The following is a 26,066-nucleotide window of genomic DNA, read 5'->3' on the forward strand; positions in this document are numbered from 1 at the left end:
ATGTTGTCAACTCTGAACTGTACATAGAAGGTTCTAGAAAATCCTGAAAGACTTGAAGAAGGAAAGTGACAAAATGGCAACTATTGCAGATAAGATGAGTTACTGCTGTCTAGGTGACTGTTTAACATGAATTAGTTTAATCGGGTAAAAAATGTGTAATCAAGAAGAAAAAATCAATTTATTCTATATGGAGACTCATTTCCTTCCCCTCTGCTTGTTAATATTCTTAAGCTATGTATTCTTTATCTTAAAACAACAGAAATGCCTTTGTTCAACCATGCTACTTATGTTAGCTACTGCGACCCAATTTTTCAGATCTGTGACTATTGTCTCCTAATTCTACATTTCCATACTTTCTTCTGAACCTCCTTCAATCAGACTTCTGTCTCTATGATCCTACTCAACCAGTCTTCCCAAGCATTTCCATCAAAGAAACCATTGATTTATTCTTGCTATGAAGCAAGAACCATGTCAGGATCTATGATGGAAGGGAATAAGATGGTCTGGTCCTCAAGTATAAAATAAATAACTCACAGAGTTTGAAAGCACAGTATAGGGAATATAGTCAATAATTTGTGATAATGCTGTATGATGACCACACTTACAACGGTGAGCACTGAGTAATGCACCGAGTTGTCTAACCACTACATTGTACACCTGAAACTAGTGTAATGCTGTGTGCCAACTACACTTCAATAATAAAAATGAAAATAAAGGACAGTCTGGTCCTCATGTCACGGGAATATATATGGTTCAGGGGATAGGACAGATATAACCCAGAGATCAGCTAGGGCTCACCTGCCTGAAGAGAGCTGGATAAAATCAGCTCAAAACTCTCAATCCCATTGGCTTTGCAAGCTTAAGTCCTTCCCACAAACTGTCTACAAATGATTCCAGAGGTCTCATGCCAAAATCATGACCTACCTTACCTCCTACTTCTGCCTCGGTTGTCTCTGTGCCTTGGTAAAGAGGCAAGAGACCCAGATGGAGAGCTCAGCAACTTTTATGCCACCCCCTCACCCAACCAAAAAAATAAAGCCACTCAGCACCAAGGATTTCCACACATCAAAAAATTCACTGCACAATTTATGGGGCAGGGAGAGGAGACCAAGGGGATATTTACATGGGAGTGATGCCAGCAAACCTAAACTGTTGCAAAGGCCATCAACCACGGGGAGTAGAAGGCAGTTGTATAGGCTGGAGTTCACTGCCTTTTGACTCATTTCCATTTTGTCTCCATTCAGCTTCTTGCCCCTTTCTCAAGCCATTACTCCTCTTCTCATGGGATTCCAAATTCCCTCTCCATTCAGTATTCTGTGGGGTCCCCTTTGAAATGGCATTTTCCTAGGATTTCAATCTTGCCTCTGCGACTTACTAACTCAGAAGCTAGGGAAAGTTATTTAATCTTTCTGAGCCAGATTTCTCTTCCATAAAATAAGGATAATCATTGGTACAATATTTTTAAGCAGTTAATAGGCTTTCCTCTTTTGCATTTCTGTGTATGTAATCTGCACCATCAATCTAAATGCACGTGGGGTGGAAGTAAGAAAATAATAACGAGACCTCAAGGAGAAAGGAAGGAATTACTCTTGCTGTAATTTAAATCCAGACAATGGTACTGAAATGTAGGTTCTATCAAGAAAGAAATTCTCCTAAATGTCTTCATCTACCTCCTTTAACATATCAGGAGGTGTCCTTGTGTGGACGATATTAACACTTATATAAGGGAGGTCCCAGTCCAAAAGAGAAAAAAATTGGAGATGCCTGTCCTTTCTCATCTCAGTGAAAGATGGTAAAGAATAGAAGGCAGAGATAAGGGAGGCAAATGGACAGCAATACTCCATCATCTGTCTCCAAGCCAAAGTTCCAAAGCAGAGAAGGGGTGTTCACTAAGTTTAGGGGGGTGCTGGTAGACCAGTTAGGAGGTGGTTGAGTAATTTAGGAAGATTTAATAGAGTCTTAGACTTTGGTAAGTGCCAGCAGGGATTTAAGAAGAGAGAGAGATGAGGCACAGATAATAAGGAGGTAGAATCGCCAAGTCTTAATGATTGCATATCTCTCCAATTTACAAATTTTTGTCTTTATTATCTGCTGCATTTGTGGCTTTTTGGTCTGTTGTTTGTTTGTTTGTTTGTCTGAGATCTTTCCCCAAGTTTCTTCCTCTCCCAACTTCCATGACATGATTCTATACAGTCATTCTGGCTCCTCTCTGAAATTTCATCCTCTGCCATGCAAAAGAATTAGCTTACTTTTTATGGAATAAGTGTCTAAAGAAGTCTGTAGAGGAGGAAATGGCCTGCTTTATTTCAGGGCAATACTAGTGTATTTGCTCAACAAATTTTACAAGATTTTCCTGAATCTTGTGAAAATGTCTCATAATGCTAACCCTGGTAAAACTGCTATTACACAAGAGAATACCTTAATCCAAGAAGGGAAAAAAGCTAATTTAAAATTTACAGCTGATAATTAATCAATATTTAGTATCGTGTAATGCTGAACATGTTGTCACTAATAATTATTGCCTGTATCTAACCTACTAATAAAAGAGGCTATCAACTGCTTTCTGTTTATAACTTTTGCCAGCCTAATGATGATACTAATCCCTGGCCTCTCTATGGAAAGTAAGGGTGTACAGAGCACTTTCTGATATCTAGTGGCATCTCTGGGGCATATGAGGAAGGCAATGGGATGTTCTAGTATCTGGATCATACAAAGGAAGTAACTAAGGATCAGAGAGAGTATGTAAATTGGGATACAAAGACAAAGAAATTCTCATTAGTATCCTCCTAAGAAATACATTTCTATTCCCATTTTCTGACCCCTCCCATATCCTCCAGGACTCCTGAAAGATTGCTGATGAAGAGATCTGGTAACAAGCACCCTCAATGCCCTTCAGTGAAAGTACTCTGGGCTGAAACACCTGAACATTTTTAGTCCTCTGGGGAGGGTGCTTTTTAATCTATTGAGACTTTATTTCAGGGCTCTACCATGGGGGTCTCCAACATTTCTAGTTGATTCCATTCATCTTGGTGGACATGGGTACATATATGCTAGAACTTTTCTGGTATAAGTAACAGAGAACCAGCTTCCTTATGCAAAGGACATAATCTAATGAAGAAGAGCGGGAGTGTGACAGGGTCTGAACACACTGGAACCAAGACTGGACTGTGCCCAGACTCCCAGACTGGCTTCCATCCCTGCTCCTCTGTGGAGCCATTAGCTTCTACCACTACAAACCAGGTTTTTATACTAACGGCTCATATAATCACTGAATGCTCCCACATTTTCTGTCTTATAGATTTGGTCCCCTGAAAGTGACAGCCCTCAAGATCTCTTCTGCCCAATTCCAAAGTTCCAAGAGAAGGATTCACTGGCCACACCTGAGCAAGTAGTGCACCCCTGGACCAGTCACCCCGGCGGGGGACCAAGTCAAGTTGCATTTTCATTACAACTCCCATTTGGTCAAAGATATAGAAAACTCCTAGTAAAGGGGGTTGGATAGAAAAGCTGAGGGGTTGACCCCCCAGAACAAAAGATAAAAGCAAAATTAGCACTAGTACATCTGTTTCCTTCTGTCATGTTCTTACCCACCATCTGACCCAAGCTGTAGGAATATCTGCTTTTTGTCATCTTTCCTACTTTAAACATAGCTAAACGTACCTCTTAATTTTCTTACACTTGTAGAGCCTCAGCTTACTCTTTCTGATGTTGACATACTAATTTTTATAGACGCCCACCTCATTTGCTGCCTCAGGATCATTTATAATTATACACTCGATGGTCATTCTGCACAACTCCCATGTCCACAATGCCATCTCCCTATTCGAAGTCTCAAAGGAATTGCCACCTTTTCTCTGAATTTATTACAATTTCCCCAGCTTGATGCTAAAAGGTGATTTAACAAAATAAATCGTATCCATTCATTTATTCCAGGCGCATTGAAGTATCAGGCAATGCGCTGCATCCTGGAGGTGGGGAGGCTGCTGCAGGAGAAGGCAGAGATCCTCAGAGACAATGCCCAACAACCTTGACAGTCTGGCAGTAGGGGCAGAAATGAGCACTAATCAACTAGGTAGGATCCAGGGTAATAAGTGCTGAGGGAGATCTAGCCATGATGCATAGGGGCCCTGAGAAAGAAGGAATTAACTCGGAGGAGTAACTGAACTGAACCGAATCTCTGAACTGGTCTTAAAATATGCATCTCGTTCCTCTTCCATTCCTACCAACCTGTCTCTAGCTAGCAGCCTCTCATGACGGGCACCTCACTGGGATTACAGGAGAACAGGCCCTGGCATGGTAGAGAAATCAAAGCGTTTTGGATCAGAGAGAACTGGATTCAGACTCCAGCCCCTACTAGCTGTGTGACTCCAGACTGGCCACATAGCCTCTCTGAGCCTCACATTTCTTGCCAGTTAAGTGTCGTCACATTACCTGCCTTACAGGGTTGTTATGGGTGGTGGTTTTGACTACTCACGTCGAGGCGGCCCACTCTATTATGGAAGAAATGGGATTGAGACGAAGCTCCTTACAGGATTAAGACGAAATTTTCTTCCTGTGCGCTTTGGATGCATTGGTCCTGATTTTATGCTTTGCATGGGAGAAAGAAAAAAGAAGTCTTTTCACTCCCCTATCTAAGAGTACCTCAGACTGGACTATGATAATAATATACCAGTGCCCCTTTTCTATAGCTGCCTTCCCCCTGCTGCGGTCAATTCTCCTGGCTTATTGCATCCCTGCTAAATCATTATATTTTTCCAAATTCAAGCATCTCAGCCCTCAGAGATTCAGACTCCTGGCTCTCACAGTGTCTGCTTATTTCAATAAACAGGTTTTAAATTAAATCTTCGGTGCCACAATTCCCTTTCAACAGAATCACATAAAATGGAAGTGTCAAAAGTTGGAGAAAGTATAACTGTTTGACAATTGAAGATTGAACCATGAGCTAGAGGAATTCAAACCAGCTCATTGGGCCACACAATAGATGTTTCTGTTGCAAGGAAAATGGGGTAGAGGATTGCCTGCCTCTCCAAAATCAAATTCATTGTGTTCTGATAAGATGCCAAAAGGAATTCCATTTATGGTTGTAAAATATTCAAAATGCAGCCTCTGTGGCTGAATGCCAAGCTTTCGGTTCTCTTGGTCACCATCTTTAGCAATAGAAAACAAATAAAATGAGGCCTCTTTTAAAAGAGAATGGCAAATTTCTTATTGATCTCTATATAACACAAACTCTTCTGACCAATGGTGGACTAAGAGTCAATTTATTTTAATGTATTTGCAAACTGCAAATCAAAATAATATGCTACATTATATGTATACTGTCAAATCCACTTTCTGTATATATTTACCAAAAACATTTTGTAGGGATGTGAAGGAGGGGAATCAGGCACACATCTTAATGTTATTTTAAAAATTTAAGGAGGGGGCGCCTGGGTGGCTCAGTCGGTTAAGCATCCGACTTCGGCTCAGGTCATGACCTCACAGTTCGTGGGTTCAAGCCCTGTGTCAGGCTCTGTGCTGACAGGCAGCTCAGAGCCTGGAGTCTGTTTCAGATTCTGTGTCTCCCTCTCTGACCCTCCCCTGCTCACGCTGTCTCTCGCTGTCTCTCGCTCCTCTCTCTCTCAGAAATAAATAAAACATTTAAAAAACTTTTAAATTTAAGGAGAAATGTTAGCAATTTAGAAATAACTGCAGTTCAAAAATTTCCATTTTGCCATTTGTCTACCATTGTTGTAAATCCTAGCAGATAAAAGAGTGAATGAATATCTTGTAATAACATTTAGAGTCATGGAAGAAACCCACAATTGCCAATTGCACTGTATTTTAATTTAGAGATGCTTCTCTCAAAATCACATGTTCATTTGACATTTCCCTGGGGAAATAATGGGGGAGGAGAAACATTTTTAAAGCTCTTGGGGCAGCTATTCAAAACCCAAAGTGCTAAGCAGGCCTGCATACTAGCGGAGAGGTCCTTTGTGAGCATGACCCTGCTGTTTTGTACAATTTTCAGAGTCAACCTACTGCAATGAAATATATTCTATAACCACAATTAAATGTTGTTTGAAAAGATCCTTTTGGATGTGAGAAGACGTCTGTAGTGTGAAATGGCATCAAAGAAAGGGGCTGGCATTGATGAGTTAGGTGGTGTTAGGTAAAGACGTGAGTCAGACACTTAATGGGAAACATTCTCACTTAATGTGAGAAGAGATTTAACAGGGAAGTGGAAGGGGGAACTCCTGGACAGAGACAGTCTGGAGGGGCCTTTGCTCTGGAGCTGAGGTGCTGGAGCAGAGGTGGTGACAGCCCAGCCTTTATACAGTCCGAGCAAGACAATCTTGCTAGCGCCTAGAGCACTAAATTTGCACCTGTAACATAGGATAATCGTAACACCTGCCTCAATGGAAAACATTTAGAATAGGACCTAGTACATTGGAAAAGCACAATTATAATTAGCTGTTCCTATAGCAATAACAGTACATATGCTTAAATGCAGGCAAGGGGGTCCACCTGAGTTAGTGTTCTCCTTATGATTCTGTAAAGGCACTTCTGATACCTACAATGGGCTTGAGCAAGCAATGCCATCAGGCAGGGTGCGCCAAGCCTGGACCTTGGCTCCATTTCCCCCTTTGGAGATGCTCTCCAACTCTCTATTCTCATTCCTGCTCTGGGTGTGGGGTTGACCAGATGTCCCATGGAGCTCTAGAAAATTGTACAGAAGCCTAATGGTTGGGCTGGTTCCAGCAGGGTGGCTGGCAAGAGCTGTGGTCCCCCTGGCCAGAGTGGTATTTCTTTCATGAGAATCACATGAGATTTAGCCACCAAAATCATACTGACAACACTGATTTGGGATGACTCAAATTTTTTTAGACAAGGGTCCTATAAAAAATATCTTCTGGGGCCCCTACACACCTTGGAGGTGGCCCCACTAGTAAGATACTATTCTTATCTTCAGATGCCCTTTTTCTGTTCCCATTTAGGAAGAAGACTCAAGAACCACAGTTGTGGAATCCTAGATGATACAGGATACAACAAAGGCAAATTATTTCAAGCCCTTTAATTACTTCAAAGCAGCAAACCACTGTAAGTCACTGGGAGATGGGGACAAGCTCCCTCCCAGATGCCCATGGCCCGTGTTGGAGAGCACTCGCAAATCTCAACTAGTCCCAGAAGGTTTTTGACGTGCCTAGATAAGAATTTTTAAGCTTACTACTAGTCGAAAGAAATAAAATTAAAATGATGATTCCACACGTTGCCTACCAGGAAAAAAAATTATTTTAAATAATAATTCCAACTACTGACCAAGATGAAGTGAAAGGCATGTACTGATATTGCTGGTTGTAATGTAAAATGGTTCAACCTTTGGGACAACGATTTAGTAATACGTGTGAAGAGAATTTAAAGTGCTTGTGCCCAGTTATATCACTTCTGGGAATCTAGCCTGAGGAAATTATCATAAATATAGAAAAAGCTGTCAACTTTTCTCTACATAGCAGCTGGCCTCCATCTCCTCTATTTTTCCGTCTTGTAAGAACTTCTGGAGAACCAAGTAAAACATGGATTCTACTTTAGGCTATTTGTGGTGACAGATATAATGTATTTATTCATATATTTTTTATTAAAGCTAGCCTTTATTGACTCTTTACTAAACGCCAGACAGTGTGTGAAGTGTTTCATATAGGCTAATTCACTTAATATTCATGACAACACAAACAAGTACATCACTTGGGGTTCCTTCAACCTCAAGAAACAGAAACCCCAGCTCTGGGATTAAGCCAGAGAAAAGTTCTAACAAGAAATCCAGAGGTAGACAACTCCGTGATTGAGAATTCAGTGGTGATGGCATCATCCTCTCTGCCATCCTCGGGCAAGCTGAACTTTGTGGTCACAAGATGGTGGCCACAGCCCCAGGTGTCCCATGTAGACGAAGGATCTAACAGAAATACCATGTCACCTTAACGAGAACTGTGTTCCGTGTTCCATAGCAATTAGCACATAGAACATTCGGCTGTGCAGAGAGTGAATTACATAACAAATGTGGATTTGGGTTAGAAAGCACCAAAGGGCGGATGGACATTGGGTAGCAACCAAAATCTCTTCTAGGAGTGAGATATTTACTATAGGCATTTAGCAGCAAAGGAAGCTAAAGTCTGGGGAGGTTTAGCAACTTGTCTGAGATCACACAGCCAGAGAATAGAAAGGCTGTGATTTGAATCCAGTTCTGTCTATCTAGGGTCCATACATTAGCACTCTAATGCACTCACTTTCTACATATGTGTATACCAATATACAGAAAGGTTCTGTATCAGTCAGGCCTCTCCAGAGAAACAAAACTAATAGGAGATATAGATATAGACATGGATATGGATATGGATATGGATATGGATATGGATATGGATATAGGTATAGGTATAGATATAGACATAGATATATAAATATAGACATAGATATAAATATATAGATATAGATATACATATATGTGAGTATGTACATATATATACAAAATACATATATATATGGTTTATGTGTTTATCATATACATATATACATACATATCATATACATGTATATCCTATACATATGTGATTTATTATAGAGTGGGTTTAAATGATTTAGGAAGCTGAGGAGTCCCATGATCTGCTGTCTATACCCTGGAGACCCAGCGGTATATTTCCCATGTAAGTCCAAAGGCATGGCAACCAGGAGAGCTGATGCTGTATGTTCCAGTCCTAATGCAAAGGAAGACCAATGTAGGGGTGTCTGAGTGGTTCAGTCGGTTAAGCTTCCCACTTTGGCTTAGGTCATTATCTTGTGCTTTATGAGTTTGAGCCCTGCATTAGGCTCTATGCTGACAGTTCAGAGCCTAGAGCCTGCTTCAGATTCTGTCTCCCTCTCTCTCTGCCCCTCCCCCCCTTTTTCTCTCTTTGTCTCAAAAATAAATAAATAAACATTTAAAAGAAGAAGAAGAAAAAGAAGACTACGATGATGACAACAACCACCTATGTAGCAGATTCAAAAACAGTCAAGCAGAGAGAGCAAATTCTCTCTTTTGTTCTATTCAGGTCCACACTGAGTGGATGGCGCCCACCCATATTGGGGAGAGCTTTATTTAGTCTATTGATTCAAATGTTAATCTCATCTAGAAACACCCTCAAGGATACACCCAGAATAATGTTTAACCAAAATCTGGTCATCCCATGGCCCAGTCAAGGTGACACATGAAATTAGCCATCACAATTTCTCAATGGAGACTGTTTGCTCTTTTACTGTGCTTGCTCATATGTACTTCCTTCATGCCAGCCAACAATAAAAACATGATCAGCCAACATATTAAAAATGCATGAGGAAGAAAATTTACTTCCTCTTTGCTCCTGATTGGGAAGTGCTAAATAAATTGGGCAGGATCCTCATTTCATTCATTTTCTCACTCATTCATTCAACCAACCAGTAATGGAAAGAATGGAGGTTTGGCCTTCACCACATGTGGGTTCTAATTCCAATTAAATCTTGGTTATAAAAGTTCTTTGTAAAATAAGAGCTGGAATATAAGTGATAGTGGTTGTCAACAGTACCAGTAGAAACAGAAATAATGGCAGTCTGAAAAAGACAAATACTAATAACAAGGTAGGGTTACCAGCCCTTTCTTCTCCTCCTGGCAGCTATAAAGACTTTTCTATTCTCCACTTAGTTCCTCCCCATCCCCTGCCCCATTCTATCTTTGTCTACCTTCTGGGCATTTGGTTTGTTTTAATACAGAATAGGAAGGATGGGGAGAAAAGAACCAAAGAAATCAAAGGAAGAGGCAAGAGGAAGAAAGGCCAAAGTCACCTGATCAAAGGGAGAAAAAGAGAAGGGTCTGAGGAGGAGAGTGTTACGAGTCAGCTACGGGGAACAAGAGAGTGAAAGGCTGGGAAAGGAAAGGAGGACATGCATTTTGAGATGGATTTTTATTCATGTTCTTCAAGGGGTATAGGTAACATCTATAAGTGCTTCGTAAATACTTTTCCTTATTGAAGTATGTTTCCTTTAATGCAGCAGTGTATCAGAGGAATGATATAAGGCCCTGGGGTTTGAATAATAATACTAATAATGGTAATAATAATAGTGGTAGCAGTGGCAGCCACAAGAGCAGAGGTATCAACAATTTGGCAAGTCACTTTCACTCTTGGGACCTCAGGCTCCTCATTTGCAAAATGGGGGCACTAGAAACTACTTCTGAACTCTAATAATCTGTTTCTATCCATATCTACTAAGCACCTGGTCCTGAGTTAAGTGCTATAGGGAGAGACACAAGAAACATAACAGATGATTCTAGCCCTCCAGGACTTGACAGGGAGCTTTCTTGCTGCTCCTTCACATTCATAACCGATCCCTGCCTCAGGGCCTTTACACTTGCTCTTTCTTCTTCCTGGAATGCTCTTGCCCCAGATATTTGCATGAGCCTCCTCCCTCAAAAACCTTTCTTCAGGTTTTTGCCTAAAGTCTCCTTCCCAGTGAGTTCTTCTGATCACCTTACTTAAAACTGCAACACCCTATGAATTCGGGGTAGCGAAGGACAATACATTCATTCCATGGCAGGATTTAAGGTTTCAAAGAAAGAAGAGAAAAAGAAAGAATGCTTATCCTCTACTGTGTGATAGGAGAATCTCAAGAGAATTGGGATGATTAGTTACAAGGCTGGTTTATTAGGCTTTTTTGGTAAAATTCAGCTTTATGGCTTATTTTATAATTAACAGTTAATAAAAATAATAACACCTACCAAAAAAGGTGCAACCAATTCCTTTCTATTTTCTCTGTCTAATTTTCTACTACACTTGTCATCACCTAACCTGTTACATAACATATTTAGTTGTCCAACAGCTGTTATTCCACATAAGAATTTATGCTCCATTAAGAAAGGATTTTTGGGGGACGCCTGGGTGGCTCAGTCAGTGAACTTCAGCTCAGGTCATGATCTCGCATTGGGCGAGTTCGAGCCCCACATCGGGCACCGTGCTAACAGCTCAGAGCCTGGAGCCTGCTTCCGATTCTGTGTTTCCCTCTCTCGCTGTCCCTCCCCTCTTGTGCACGCGCTCTCTCTCTCTCTCTCTCTCTCTCCCCATCTCTCTCAAAAATAAAAATTTTAAAAACTTTTAAGAAAGGATTTTTTTCTGTTTTCTGCCTTGCTATGTCCCCAGCAACCAGAAGAGTGCCTGGCATGTGGTAGAGGCTTAATAAATATTTGTCCGGTGGCTGAATAAGAGACCTGGTATGACTTGGTCACACAGCAGAACAGCCTGTGTTGAATACATGTAAGAGGTAGGAGGAAAAAAAAGTGCTGAAGGAATTCAGAGAAGGAAGGGAGGTACACAAACCAGAATACTTACGAAAGGCTCATAGGGACAGAGCGCCAGGGCTGGGTATGGAGAGGTGACTGGAATTAGCAAGTGGAAGACATCAGGAGAGGCCTTTTCAGGTTTTACAGGGAGTGGCAGGATGGGAAGAAGGAATGCGGAAAGGAGACAGGAAGACAACACTGAAAGAGCCCATCAGATGGTGTCCACATCTGATGTTATAGGATCAACAGAAAGGAGAGTCTACCTGGACTGGAAGAAAGGACCACTCTCGGAAGTAGAGGGAGGTCAGGACAGGGAAGCGGCTGGAGACAGTCCGAGGAAGGGCCAAGACGCCAGACACACCACGTGCTATGCCCAAAGTTTCCATCTATTCTAGAGGCTGAGCTGACAGACAGCCCGGCTTGCTGGTATGAAGCACCCGCTGGTGCCAGCACGGAAGCTGACCCCTGCAAAAGAGAAAGGCACAAGTGTCCTCCACTAGCCTGTGCTCTCCTCCGGGAGAGATTCTAACGCTACTGTCAGTCACAGCTACCTTATTTCATGAACACGACACTAGGCACGTGATACAAGATCTCCACCATGTCTGATTACCAAAGGCTGCATAACAAACTACCACAAAATCTAGTGACTTAAACCACCATGTTATGTTTTTACAATCTGGGGGGCCAGCAACTGGGGTGGGGGTGGGGCTCAGCTGGGAGGTTCCTCTCAGATCTCATGCCACTGGCTGGGGTGACTGGGGCTAAAGGGTCCACTTCACAACGGCTTTTCATAGCATCCCTGGCATTTTGATGCTCCTTGGCCTCTGTCTGTCTGTCTCTCTCTCTCTCCCTCTGCATTGCCTAGGCTCCCTCCATGCGGCTTGGCCTTCTACATCACAGGGCCTTCAGGATGGTCAGATTTCCCACACAGCAGCTCCAAGAGCAAATGTTCCAAAGGAGAGGTGCTGCCATCCTCTTAAGGCCTGGGCCCAGAAACTAGCGCAACACCTCTTCGGCCATGTTTTCTTGATCAGAGCAATCCCAGAGTCTCCCCAGATTCAAGAGGATGAGACATACACCTCATGTCTCAACAGGAGAAATGTCAAAGAATGCATGGAGGGCCTCTTCAACCCACCATTGCAATCTGCAAACAGTATTGTTTTTGTTTCTCAAAGACAGAAGCTAGAGCTAAGAAAGATGAGAATAACTTATTTATTAATTTTTAAAATGTTTATTTAATTATTTTGAGAGACAGAAGGAGAACATGAGTGAGGGAGGGACAAGGGGTGGGGGCACTGGGGGCAGAGAGAGAGGACCCCAAGCTGGCTCTGTGCCATCAGTGCAGAGCCCAACACAGGGCTTAATCTTACAAATCTTGAGATCACGACCTGAACCAAAATCAAGAGTCTGACGCTTAATCAACAGAGCCACCCAGGCACCCCAGGAGTAACTTCTTTTTGAGAGAGAATGAGCACAAGTGAGGGAGAAGCAGAGAGAAGGAGAGACAGAATCCCAAGCAGGCTCCATGCCATCAGTACACAGAACGATGCAGGGCTCAAACTCACAAACCATGAGATCATGACCTGAGCAGAGATCAAGTGTCAGACGCTTAACTGACAGTGTCACTCAGGTGCCCCGAGATTAACTTATTTAAAGAGAAAGCCCACATAACCTAATAGTTAAGATGACAGCTATCCTGACAAAGCCATTTGTAAACTCACTCCAATCCACTGTAGTCAGCCTAGTCTGATATTTCCATAACACTGGACAAACAGTGTGAAACTGAATACACACCAGGATAGAGTTAATATATAAAGAAACAAACCAAAAATGGCCAAAAAGGGAATTCCAGCACATTCACTGGAAAAACTGTGGTTAAAAAAAAACCTGATTCAGGGGTGCCTGGATGGCTCAGTCGGTTGAACGCCAACTTCAGCTCAGGTCATGATCTTGCAGTTTGTGAGTTTGAGCCCCTCATCAGGCTCTGTGCTGACAGCTCAGAGCCTGGAGCCTGCTTCAGATTCTGTGTCTCCCTCTCTCTCTGCTCCTCCCCCACTCACACTCTGTCTCTCACTCTTGCTCAAAAATAATAAACATTAAAAAAAAATTTTTTTTAAACCTGATTCATACCATATTGAAAATGTAAATTACAGATGTAATAAGAAGTTTAGGGGGAAATGTGTATAACCTTGAGATGGGAGTGACTGTCCTTAGCAAGTTAGGGATCCTAGAAACCACAAAATAAATGATGACAGCAAGATAGAAAGATTAGATGATAGATGATGAATAAGATAGACAGATAGATACATAGATAAATCATAGGTAAATGGACAGAGATAATTCCATAATCTTTATTATTTTATGACAAAAATATCATAAGTAAAGTCAAAAGACAAGTATTAGACAGGAAAATAAATACCCGCAACACATGTGGCAGAAAGATGGCTAACTGTCTACCAAAACTTCACACTCAGGGATAGCTGCCCAGCCAGGAACCACAGCCAGCCCCTTGCATCGATATCGATCGCATCAATGTTTAACAGTGTGTGGCACTTCTAGGCTGGGCCTTTTAAGAAGTTGGTAGGGACTCTCCACCCTCCTTTTCCCTTTCTTTAGTTATAAGCAGAGAACGCTAAGGCCATATAGATGGAAGAGCCATAAGACGGTAAGAATCCAAGTCCCTGAAATACCAATTGGAAGAAAGCTGCCCACCTACAAATGAGGACTGCTCATACTGGGTTGTCAGAAGAATAAGAAATAATCTTCTGGGGGTGCCTGGGTGGCTCAGTCAGTTAAGTGTCCGACTTCAGATCAGACCATGATCTCATGGTTTGTGGGTTCGAACCCCACGCTGGGCTATGTGCTGACAGTTCAGAGCCTGGAGCCTGCTTCGGACTCTGTGTCTCCCTCTCTCTGTGTCCCCACCCCCAAATAAATAAGCATTTAAAAAATTTTTAACAAGAAAGAAATAATTTTCTGTTGTATTAAGCCACTAAAATTTGGAGGGTCATTTGTTATAGAAGCTACTATTACCATAATTAATTCAACAAATCATATAAGCAAAGAGTTAACACCCTAATATATAAAGAGCATCTAAAAATTGACGATTTAAAAAGAAAAAAATCAGAAAATGGGAAAATTATAAAAACAGTCAAATCACTAGTGAGAAAATCCAAGTGGATAATATGTATGAAAATATTCTTAGAAACATCTTTACTAGTATTCAGGGAAATGCAAATTATAGTAACTCATCAGACTGACAATTGAAGAGGAGATAATAACCAGAGCTGATGAAAATGCAAAGAAACAAGCACTTTTGAAAGTTGATTGCATGAATTGCCACAGTTTGGGGGGAAAGTAATCTGCCAATAGATATTAAAACCGAAAATAGGCAAACTCTATCTTTATGAATGTATGAAGAAATTGTTGTACATATAGCTGCTACTTAGTATTTACTCAATAAACAAATTAATATGTGAAGCAATTATAGAATAAAAATTATCATGTGAGTCTTCATAGCCTTTATCTCTCCCTTGTTTTTCAAATAAAAATCTTGAAACTGTCCATTTAGTTTCCCTAACCCTCCTCTTCTCCTCTAGAGAACCAGGAGTCCTGCTTGAAGGAAGAGACCAAGGAGAGTTATATTTGGAAAAACCTGGGGTTGTTGGGAGAGATATAAAACTGCTTAAGAATTATAAGGAAGTAATTCTTGGAGGTGGTACTTTTAGAGATTCTGGAGTAACCACTAGGTATGAGCAAGGTGGAGAGAAAAGAGAAGGGAGAGTACCTGATGTTTCAGTGAATGAGATGGACCTTCTCCCTCTAGCGTTCTCTGAGGAAGTCAATAAAAAATGAATAGGAATTACTTTTTTATAATTTGTGCTCTAGCTACTTTTTTGTTGTTGAGATGAGCCCTCTCTGAGGCTGGACAAGTCCCTGGAATAATGATGGTAACAATTGATAATATACTGTATTCTTGACTGTCAACACCTATAATGCAGCATTTCAGCTCTCAGGCCAGACCACAGCTCTTCCATTCACTTAACCAATGTTTCTTGAGCACCTACTGGGTGCCAGGGAATTACTGATTCGCAGTCTGCGAGGGCAGAAGTACTAGAGCCTTCTGGTATTCTCAAAGAGACCTTCGGTCACAGTGATCCATAAACTCACATTATTATTTTTGAATGAAAACTGAAAATTAAAGCCTGTGGGGGATCCGGAGAAAGTGTAAGTGTGATTTAGCAGCTGATGTGGCAAAACACCACTTTCTTTATGACTTGAACTCCTTCTCCAGGACCCCCCCCCACTTCCATATAAAAACATCCTTGAACTGAACCTGTAGTGACAACCTATCGTGATGTCTATACTTAAGGCTTGTCAAATGCCAGATAGAATGACCACCCATCACTCATGGGCTCAGTGGCTGCACATCCTGAACACCCACAGACACCTCATGCACAGTTTTGTCTATTTGCAACTACTGACAATCAACACTAAAAAACAATAATTGCACAGAAAAAAAGTGCCCTAAAAATACTGCATCAGACTCCCCTGAGTTGTCAGCCTGGTTTTCTTCTCTGAAAAGAAACCCACTGATTGCCTAGTGACTCTGATGGGCATAATAAATATCAGACAAAGCCTTTCCAGAGCTCCCAGATGTTAGTAGGTAGATGGAGAGAGAGGCTGATACAGAGGCATGACTTTCAAATGGGCAGAATAAAACAGACACTGTGGTATGAGTGGGAAGGGTTAAAACAGCTCTGGAGCTAGTTCGTGCTTAACTCCAACATTTTTTCATGACGCTGACATGTTTAGGGTCTCAATCATTGCAAAATCTTTGCCTCCCAGTCCACGATGAGCAAGTGACTTGAGCTACATGGTCACGTCTCAGTGCAGCTAACAACAGAATGAAGATATTATTACTGTAACAAGATTTAATTTTATAAAAAATTATGTATATGGATATACGGATATATATACACACCCAGAACAGTGTGTGGTACATAGGATTATATAAATAAAGCAGCCTTTTACATTCTCTTCTACAGCATTGCTAAAGGTTATCCTGTCTGGCATCGCAAGCATTTGCTTTCCTAAAGGAGTCCTGAAGTACAAAGTCCTGAGTGGCCTTTGGAACTGAGCCCATGTCTTCAACAATGAGTCATTCAAACTCAAGTATAGCTCAGCGAACTGTATAAAAGCTGGAGATTAGGAAAGTTGGAATCTGGTCTCAACCACTCACAAAAAAAGAATCGTCCATCCCCAAATGTCAATAGTGTTAAGACTGAGAGGCCATGAAATCACCACACTGTGAGGAAACCCAAGGGAACCCCTTGAACAGTCCATATAAACAGAGAAAATGCCTGGGGCACCTGAGTGGCTCCGTCAGTGAAGCGTCCAATGTTTTGTTTTGTTTTTTAATTTTTTTAATGTTTACTTATTTTTGACAGAGAGAGACAGAGCACAAGCAGGGGAGGGGCAGAGAGAGAGAGAAACACAGAATCCGAAGAGGCTCCAGGCTCTGAGCTGTCAGCACAGAGCCCAATGTGGGGCTCAAACCCACGGACTGTGAGCTCATGACCTGAGCTGAAGTCGTCTAGACACTTAACTGACTGAGCCACCCAGGCGCCCCAGCATCCGACTCTTGATTTCAGCTCAGGTCAGTATCTCATGGCTCATTCGTGAGTGCGAGCCCCACATCAGAGCCTCTGCACTGACACTGCAGAGTCTGTTTGGGGTTCTCTCTCTCCCCCTCTCTCTGCGCTTCCCCTGCTCATGTGCATTCTCTCTCTCTCTCAAAAATAAACAACAACAAAAAAAATATTTTAAAAACAAAGAGACAGAAAATGCCTGTATTGTTCCAACTGTCCCAGCCATACCTGCCCAGATGCCAGACATGAGTAAAGGCACCATCTTGGACATTCGCTTCCAGCAGAAGCAAAGTGATGAAGAACCGAAGAACCCAGAGGTGTCTAGCTCAGCCAACCCCGATATCTCCAGCAGTTAGAGCACCTTGAGCTGAAGCCCCACTCAGCTGGGAGCCACCCTCCCTGTATGCTGTTTTAATCCATGACCAACAAAAGTGTGAGCATAATATAATGACGATTGTCTTATGTCACTTAGTCTTGGGTTGGTTTGTCCATAGCCATTGATAACGAGAACAGCAGTCTGTTAATCTCAGAGAAGAGATTAACCTTTAGAAACCATGAACCTGGTTTCAGGAAGACTGGCTAGTTCAACCTTAAGCTCAGTGATGCCATCTGTAAAAAGGGGGACAATAATCTCTATTTCTCAAGATACTGAGAAAATTGAATATGATCAGAAGTTTAAAAGGACTTAACAATTGTAGCTAGCCTAGTAGGGCTATTGCACAAGTAAGTTTAGGTTTGATTAGATCTGGTTTGTCTTCAGAACATAGAGCAAACGACCTTTCTCTCAGACCTTCAATGTTGAGTCGTAGAAAGGGACATGAAGTAGTTTTAGCTCAGAAACTCCCCTCCCCCACCCGCCTCATGCAAGTATCCTTTGCAAACCGTATCAAACAGACCTAGGTTGGAGGCCCACTTCTAAACCTCACTTGAGTTACTTAATATCTCAATATCCCCAACAGCTCAATATCTTCCTGTGTAAAATGAGGACAATCATCTCATAGATGGGTCTGTGGATTAAATGAGATAAATGCGTATGAAGCCTGCAACACAGTGCCCAGCACAAACCAAACACTCAGAATCACCTTCTGGTCTGCCGTCCACCTACTTACGTGACATCTCTGAATCCCAGCATGGGGCATAACCGAGACCTCACAGGGCCCTCGGCAATAGCAAGAAAATAAACTTTCTCTAGCTTGGAATGATGCCAAGGGGACTACAACCTTTCAGGAAAGAAAGATGGATCTGTTTCTCCTCCTCATTAATAAAGCGTTCCATGCAGCCCACGGACATTTTCAGAAAGTCAAAGAGGAAAATCTGTGACTTCTTCCAAAATCAGGAGATGAAGAATCCCCTGCTGTATAAATACCTGAGATGGAAACTAGTCCCACGCAGGCCAGGCCGGCCCAGCTCTCTGAGTAACCCACCCCCACTCTTCCATTTTGGGGCTTTACTACCTAGCGTTCTGACCAACACACACACACAAAAATTGTTCTGCAAAATACAAAGAAGAACCAGTTGGAGTCAGATTTTTTTTTCCAAGCCTGAGAAAAAGAATTGTCAAAAAGCTATTACAACACCTGCCAGCAAGAAATTAGACTCTTCATTGAGATACAAGTCCTGTTCCCTCAATCCGGCCTGTGGAGTTAATTACAACCCAGAACCATGCCCTTCTGTCCCCAAGACACTGGTCACACCTTCCCTCAGGACTCAGAAACCTGGAAGCAAAAAGCTGCCACCCTGGGCACATCGACTAAATGAACAACCCCAACGGTGGGATTCTCCGATTCAAGAGGTCTGCCTGTTGTCCAGGACGATAAATGAAGAATAGGTACACAAATGTGATTGGAATCCTTCAAGAAGTAGGAAGTGATGAGGAAACTTGTAAAAGCTTTTATTTAAAAAATGGAGTCTCTTTCTGGTCTATAGTATCCATGGTTTAAGATGAGCCTGGGAATCTGTTCTAAGGAAGACTGCTGGATTCAATGGTTATGCTGTAAACTGAGACGAATCACCACTGCTACACACACACACACACACACACACACACACACACATACACACTCATACTCATTAGCCATCCAATTAAAACCTTTCGCTTTTTTATTTTCTTCCAGGTATGGCATCCATTTTGAGTCCTGTTTATTCTATACCCTCCCTGGTTTTACACAATCTCCAAGATTCACAAAAAGGCTCGGCTATGAATGAAACAAAATAATTCCCAATATTTGGGCCACCAAGTATTTCCATATATACGATGGGCAGTGTCACACAGACATTACAACTTAAACTGCAAACCACCTCCTTCCCGGCCCTTCTACATCTGTTTCCAGATAGCACTCGCCCCCTCTGACATAACCATATTTTCCTTATGCAGGTGTTTATGTTTTGTTTTGCCTGAACAGAATGTAAGCTCCAGGAGGGGCTATTTTCCCCATTTTGTTTATTGCTCTCTCCAAGGAGCCTATAAGAACCTTTGATCCGCCCCAGTCACTGGTATAAACCAAGATTCAATCAGGAGGCAGAAACCACAGTAGCTATTTAAACAGAATTAGAATTAAGGATTGTTAACCATACACAAAGTTATTAACCTGATAACTGAGTACAAAGAGAATTTTAAAGTAACCACTTAGGGCTGGATTAACCAAGGGAAGAGGCTGAAATGATTCATTATTAAAACTTGGAAACTTGGAGAAGGGGCCCCTTGGAGCTGAAACTTGGGCCTCCGAGGAAGGGACCCTGTTGCGGGGATGCGAGCTCAGCAAAAGTCCATCGCATGAGCCCCAGACCCAGTTATGAGGAAGGGCACTGCCTGGCTGATGACGTTAGCAGTGGGCATGAAGAGACTGAATCTGCATGCAAACTGGCTTCAAGCAGCCGCACCAGGAGGGCGCTGCTGCTTCCAGAAGGGTGCTTATGGGAACCGGAACTGGAACCAGAAACCAACGGGAAGCCCCAGGAAGCACCCAAGTTCACACAGCTAGTAGACAGTGAACCTGAATCAAATCATAGGCCTCTTAAGTCTGAATCTTAGCTGATTTTTTTCAACATTACAGGCTAAGGAAGAAGAAAGGAGCCAGGGCAGGAAGGTGGGAGAAGTCAGGGCAAGTAGAGGGGCGCCATGGGGACCACCATGGTGGTGGCAGGGAAAGGAGCTGAGATTTATTACAGCAGGAAACTATATGTTTTTAAACAGTGTAGTGAGGATGGGTTAAAAAAATTATTTCCCTGGTATTATTATGTACCAGGATAATTTTCACTCACAGTATCTCATTTGACCCTGCTGAATTTACAGATAAATTAAGCGCGTGCGCGCGCACACACACACACACACACACACACACACACACATACACACACACACACACACACACACTTAACTAATGCGAGCGGTTCCTACATTGAAAAGTACCAGAGGGATTGAAATCAGGATCTGTGACTCCACCAAATCCAAGGCCTTTTCCAGGGACCACACAGGTGCTCATTTAGGAAAAGAACAGCCCATCGTGGTAACCCTGACTGAGAGCCGACCCTGAAGTCAGCTACAGCAAAATTCAAAATAAGCACCCATTTCAGTGCCCCCTTTTGAAGTGACAGCCTCCGTGGGGTCTGGGTGTCTGCGGAGTTTACTGGAGCTGGGTCTGGCTTATCTGGCTGAATGGGGCAGGAGGCAAGGAAGAGGGATGGAGTTGAGGCACAGCCGCCCAGAGGAGAGAAGGGAAGAGAGAGGGCCGGGGGGACAAGATAGTATCTAAACCTCCCGACCGGGGTGCACGTCCAACCCTGAGTGATGCTTTAACCTGCTGAGGGCCCCAGGGGGCCCCACCGCAGGGCAGCTAAGCTGAGCAGGGCAGCGAGAGACCCTGTGCTCTCAGGGGTGTCACAATGCCACCAATGTCTCCAGGAGCCCTGAGAGGAGCCCCCGGCAGGAGAAGAAGAACATGGCAGACACCACAAGAAAGCAGCTTGGAAGCACCTGTGAGACACCCGGGGGTCTCCCAAGGATACCTGGGGAGGGGGAGACTGGGACTTTGAAGCACGTGCGTGCACATGTGCGTGTCTGTAAGTTCCAAGTTTAACTGCTAACGGGACCCCATCTGTACCCACGAACCTGTGAGTGCTGGGAAGCCTAGGTCACTCTATTATTTACATCAAAGGCTTTAGCAAAAGAACGAAAGAAATGACAAACCGAAGGAAGAAGAGGCAAGGAGGGGCAGGGGAGGGGAGAAGACAGGAGAGGGCTGGAGACTAAGGGAGGGAAAGGGAGAAAGGAAACCCTCCCGCTAGGTCCACTTAGTCGCAGGCACCGAGCCCTGCCCCCCACCCCTACCCCCGCCCAAACAACTGCCCTGAGACATTCAACTTTTCTTCCTTTCTCTCCGCCAGAGCAAAAGGAGCTGTAATGAGGTTATTTATTCCCCCCCAAGAAGCACTGTGGTAATAAGTCCCTTAGCGGACTGCTCTCAGGCTCACCCACCTCACAGATACATGAAATGCCCAAACCCAGCAATCAGCACAGCTAATTGAAATGCCAACTTGAAGTTCACTACATGAGTGCCGCGGGGGTCACAGTCATTACCAGCGATTAAGTGTTATGCGAAGAGATGCATGAAGAGATGCCGTTTTAGCAATATGCTTTAACCCTGCACCCACGGTGGGGAAAGGAAAAGAAAGGCAAACCCTGGACAAGAAAGCTGGACCGGAAGCGGGGCGGAGCTTGCCCCGGGGGCGGTGCCAGAACGCAGACCTAAGGCAGCAAGGGGCCCGGAAGCTGGCCGCCGGAAGCGGAAGCGGACAGTGACAACCGGAAGTGGACACTGACAACCCAGGGGAACTGAACGTCTTACTAAAGGGTCTCGGATCGGGATGGTATGGCAGGACCTGGGATCAGGCCTCGGTGCCAGGCACGGACTTGCCCCTTTTTTCTCACCTGGAAAGCAAAGGTAATAGTATCCATACCTTGGAACTGCCGTGAGGATTAAATTTGTAAGTAGTTTAGATGCTGAGATGAGGGGCGCCTGGATGACCCAGTCGGGTAAGTATCAGAATCTTGGTTTCGACTCAGGTTGTGAACTCACAGTCCGTGGGTTCGAGCCCCTCGTTGGGCTCTGAGTGGGCAGAGCAGAGCCTGCTTGGGATTCTCTCTCTGCCTCTCTCTGCCCCTCCCAGCAGCTCGGGTGTGTGCTCTCTCTCCCTCAAAATAAATAAACTTTAAAAACTGCTGAGATGAATACTGGCATATAGCTGTTATTCAGCACGTTCCCTAGGCACCCGCTATGGGCAACCCAGTCCAGAGGGGCAGAGGCTGGAGGTCAGCCATGCTCCCCACAGGAGGTGACTGGGAAGAACCTTACAAGGCCACCCCGACTCTCAGCGGCCCTCGGGTGATCAAATGGGTGAATGTCCTCAGACTGCACCCTGCTCCATCTCAGCACAGGGCACTGCTGGTGGCCACCTTCCTGCCTCCCTGTTCTCAAAGCTCACCTGCTGGGACCCACCTGCTGGAGTGCTCCTGTGGTCCCCCCACCCTTCTACACTTTGGTTTCCCTCTCGGCTCCCTCTTCCTCCGATCACCCCTGAAATAAAGGTGTCCCCCAAATGTCTACCTTCTCTCAGCTCCCTTCCTCCTGCCACACTGTCCCGTGCACCTGTGCTGATGAGACACACGTGAAGGCACACATCTGGGTGACATTAGTAAACATGTAGTTTATGGAGCACTCGCTGTGTGCCAGACCTTGTATTTGCATTGCGTTGTTTATCCTCACGTTGCCCCTAAAGAGGTCCGAGCATCTCATTTTAGAGACGAGGAAACTGAGGCTACTTAGCCCAAAGCCACACAGCTTCTAAATTGCTGGGATTCAAACTCAGGTCTACCTGAGTGCAGAGCTCTCACTAGACCAAATGCCCTTGAAGTCAGAAACCATGTCTTATAACTTCCTGTATCCCTGTGGCACCCAGCATAACTAGCTGAGCACACAGTAGGTGCTTGGCGACTGCTGAGTGCCTAGCAGACTCATACCAGGACACACACTCACCTGAGGAGGCCCTGTCAGCCAGGAAAGGGGTTAACAGCCCTGGTGGATGGAGCTGGGCTCTGTGCAACCTACTCTAAATAATGAGCCTCTGGTATTCTTGCTAATGACATTCTCCTCTCACTGCTTCAGGTTTTACTCGCTGGAGTAATGAATTAATTAGTGAATATGGGTGAGAAGCTCTTTGAAGCTGTAAAAAGCCCAGAGAACAAATACTAAGAAAAAGGGGACCAAATAGACTCAATCAGATACCCTGCAAGTGCTGAATAGCTCACAGTGGCTGGGCCACCAGCTCTCTGAGGACCAGGGCAGACAGAACAAAGGAAGGGGACACCCAGTGGTGCCGCGAACACACCCAGGCACCAAAGGCAGCCTTCAGAGGCTCCCTGTCACCTGGAGTCTGGCAAACAATCCAACTGGTATGCTCATTCCCATGGCGTACCAGTGGCTGCCTAGGCGACGGTGTCGGGGAGAACTGGAAGCCACCTAGAGGCTCAGCAGGAATCATGTCATGTTACCAGTGTCCTTGATGTTGTTCTATTAGCTTAACTGCTGCTACAAAATCACTCTGTAACCAACCACCCCAGACCCAGGGACTTAACAACAATCATCATTTATAATGATGATTATTTTATAATTTTTATTATTATTCTATAATCCGCAGGTCAGCTGATCAAGGAGGGGCTTGGCTGGTGTGGCTCAGCCCCGCATGCCCTCACTCCCCTCGTGGGATCAGCAGCTGGTGCACGCGTACTCTCCTCATGGGGAGGGCAGACGTGCAAGAGGGCAAACCCACCCCCTCGAGCCGCCATTGTGTCTCAGCTGCTAACGTACCACTGGCCAAAACAAGACCTGAGAATGAGACGGGCCCAGAGACAAGAAAGCGTCCCCAACCATAATGGGAGGACACTGTAAAGTTAACTAGAAAAGGAGCTGGATACAGAAAGGGGTAAAGAATTAGGGGCATTAGCACAGTCTACCATGGGGACCGAGGGCTAGTACGGTGGTGGCAATTCATCAAAGATCCAAACTCCCTCCTCTGCTGTTTCTGCCAGGCGGCCGGCTACGGCTCAACAGTGCCTGTCCCCTGTGAGGAGGGCATGAGCGCTCTGGTTCAGTGGCCCCAAGCAGCCTGCTACCCTCCCTTCTGCTACCTAGCTGGTCCCTGACGGCACAAGAGGCTGGAACCGCCATCATAAAGTGCACTTTGTCCTTTGTGCAGGTCAGATACATACATGACATCATCTAAACTGAGAAGGCCGCTCAGGAGGAAAAGAAGTATCGTGGATCAGGTGTCCCACGTGATAAATAGCTAAATTAATAACGGTGGGCAGTGGCTGAACATCTATGCCCAATGAAGCACAAACACAGAAGCTTCCCTCTAGGCACCGCCATCAATGCTGCTGTGTCACACCTCCTTCTCCACCCCGTAGTCACGTCCCATACAGCTTGTCTGTTGGTCACTTTTAGGTACTAAAAACTCAGCCCAGTGCAGTGGAACACAAGTGTCATGTCAAGTTTGGCATTTGCGCCCTCCGCCCCCCGCTCGGTGCTCAGCCTATCGGCCCCAGGGACTTGGTGGGGAGGAGGAGGTGGTTTCCCTACCTCATCTGCCTCCACTCCTAATTCCTCCAGAGGCGAAGAGGGGAATACAGAGAAGAGGAAGAGAGTCTTCTTCCTTTAGGTCACCTATGAGCTCTGAGTGGCTGACTTCCAAATGCTGGCTGTCTCACAGAGCACCCGTGGGAGAACGTATGGGGCCTCTCCATCACACAGCTTCCTGATGTGGCAGATGCACTCTAGGACAATCTCTCACAGCCCCTCCATCCCCACACTTGTACCTCACCCTGAAACCTACCCCAGAGCCCACAGGGGCTGGGTACCAACCCCACAATTGTGCAGACATCTTTGATGCTCCATCTCTCATCCTCTCGGCGACCATTTTGCCCTGGTGATTGCTGAAGCAACAAGGTTTAGAATCTTTCTTCTGCTGCCCCAGGCACCCCCTGCTTTCTGCCCGGGGGCCCCTCACCATAGCGGCTGTGGGCTGGAGTCCACTCAGCCACTCCGGAGTATGTGCAAACTGGAAGTACAGGGGAGTTAACACCTGGAAGCTTCCAGCGGAAGACTGAAGTGGCTTTCCATGACTCTAGTGGCAGTTCCAAGGCAAGAGCCTGCAAAATCAAGACCCATTTGTCCGCAGCAGTGACCACTCAAGAATGCACCCTTGGGATTGGCGTTCCCTCCCTCCACGTCATTTTGCCCAGCAACCCCCCCACTCTTGATCTCCAAATTACTTCCCCAAATAAATGACTTGCATGTGAGCCCTTGTTGTAGGCTCTGCTTTGGGGGAACCCCAAGACAGCACAGCAGATCACGCTCAGCTACCTTCCCCTAACGCTTGGCTTATGTGAGACTCCTCCATGCTTGCCACACCGCAGGGATGAGGTAGGCTTCCACTGCGACCCCGACTCTCAGCCTTGCTGTTCCTCCCCAGCACTCTTCTCTGCAGGATCGGCAGCTGTGCCCGTACCGGTGAATCCTTCTTGGAAGGAAGTTCTCATTCAGACGCGAAAGACATGGACAAGAGCTAAGAAGTGTAGACGCTTAGTGGCCATGTTTGGGCAGCTCTGTAATCACTCCCACTTTGTAACCCAGGGAGTCATTCAAATACGCCGGCGTCCTAGAGTTAGCAGGTGCCTCGTTTCCACACTCCACGCTTCACATAACGAAGCTGAAGGGAGAGGAGGAACGCGACTTACCCAAGATGACTCACGGGTTAGGGGCAGACGCGGGCAGGAGCAGAGGCTTCCTGACTCCCAGGCCAGTGTCTTTCCCACACGGGCACCACTCTTAGGGGAAGAGCACCATGCTGCCAAGAAACAAGCAAAATCTGTGAGACTTTATACACAAATGTGTGGATTCTGGTTCTTCTCAGTAGCGGTGTGATCTTGAACAAGTTATTCAGCGTCTCTTGAGCCCAGCTGCATTACCTGAAAAATGGTTACAATAATGCCTTCCTCATAAGGTCGATGTTCCAAACAAGCATGTGATTGATAGCAGTGCTTACAA

Source organism: Hyaena hyaena, unplaced genomic scaffold (assembly GCF_003009895.1).
Source record: "Hyaena hyaena isolate Hyena2069 unplaced genomic scaffold, ASM300989v1 scaffold_62, whole genome shotgun sequence".
NCBI lineage: Eukaryota > Metazoa > Chordata > Mammalia > Carnivora > Hyaenidae > Hyaena > Hyaena hyaena.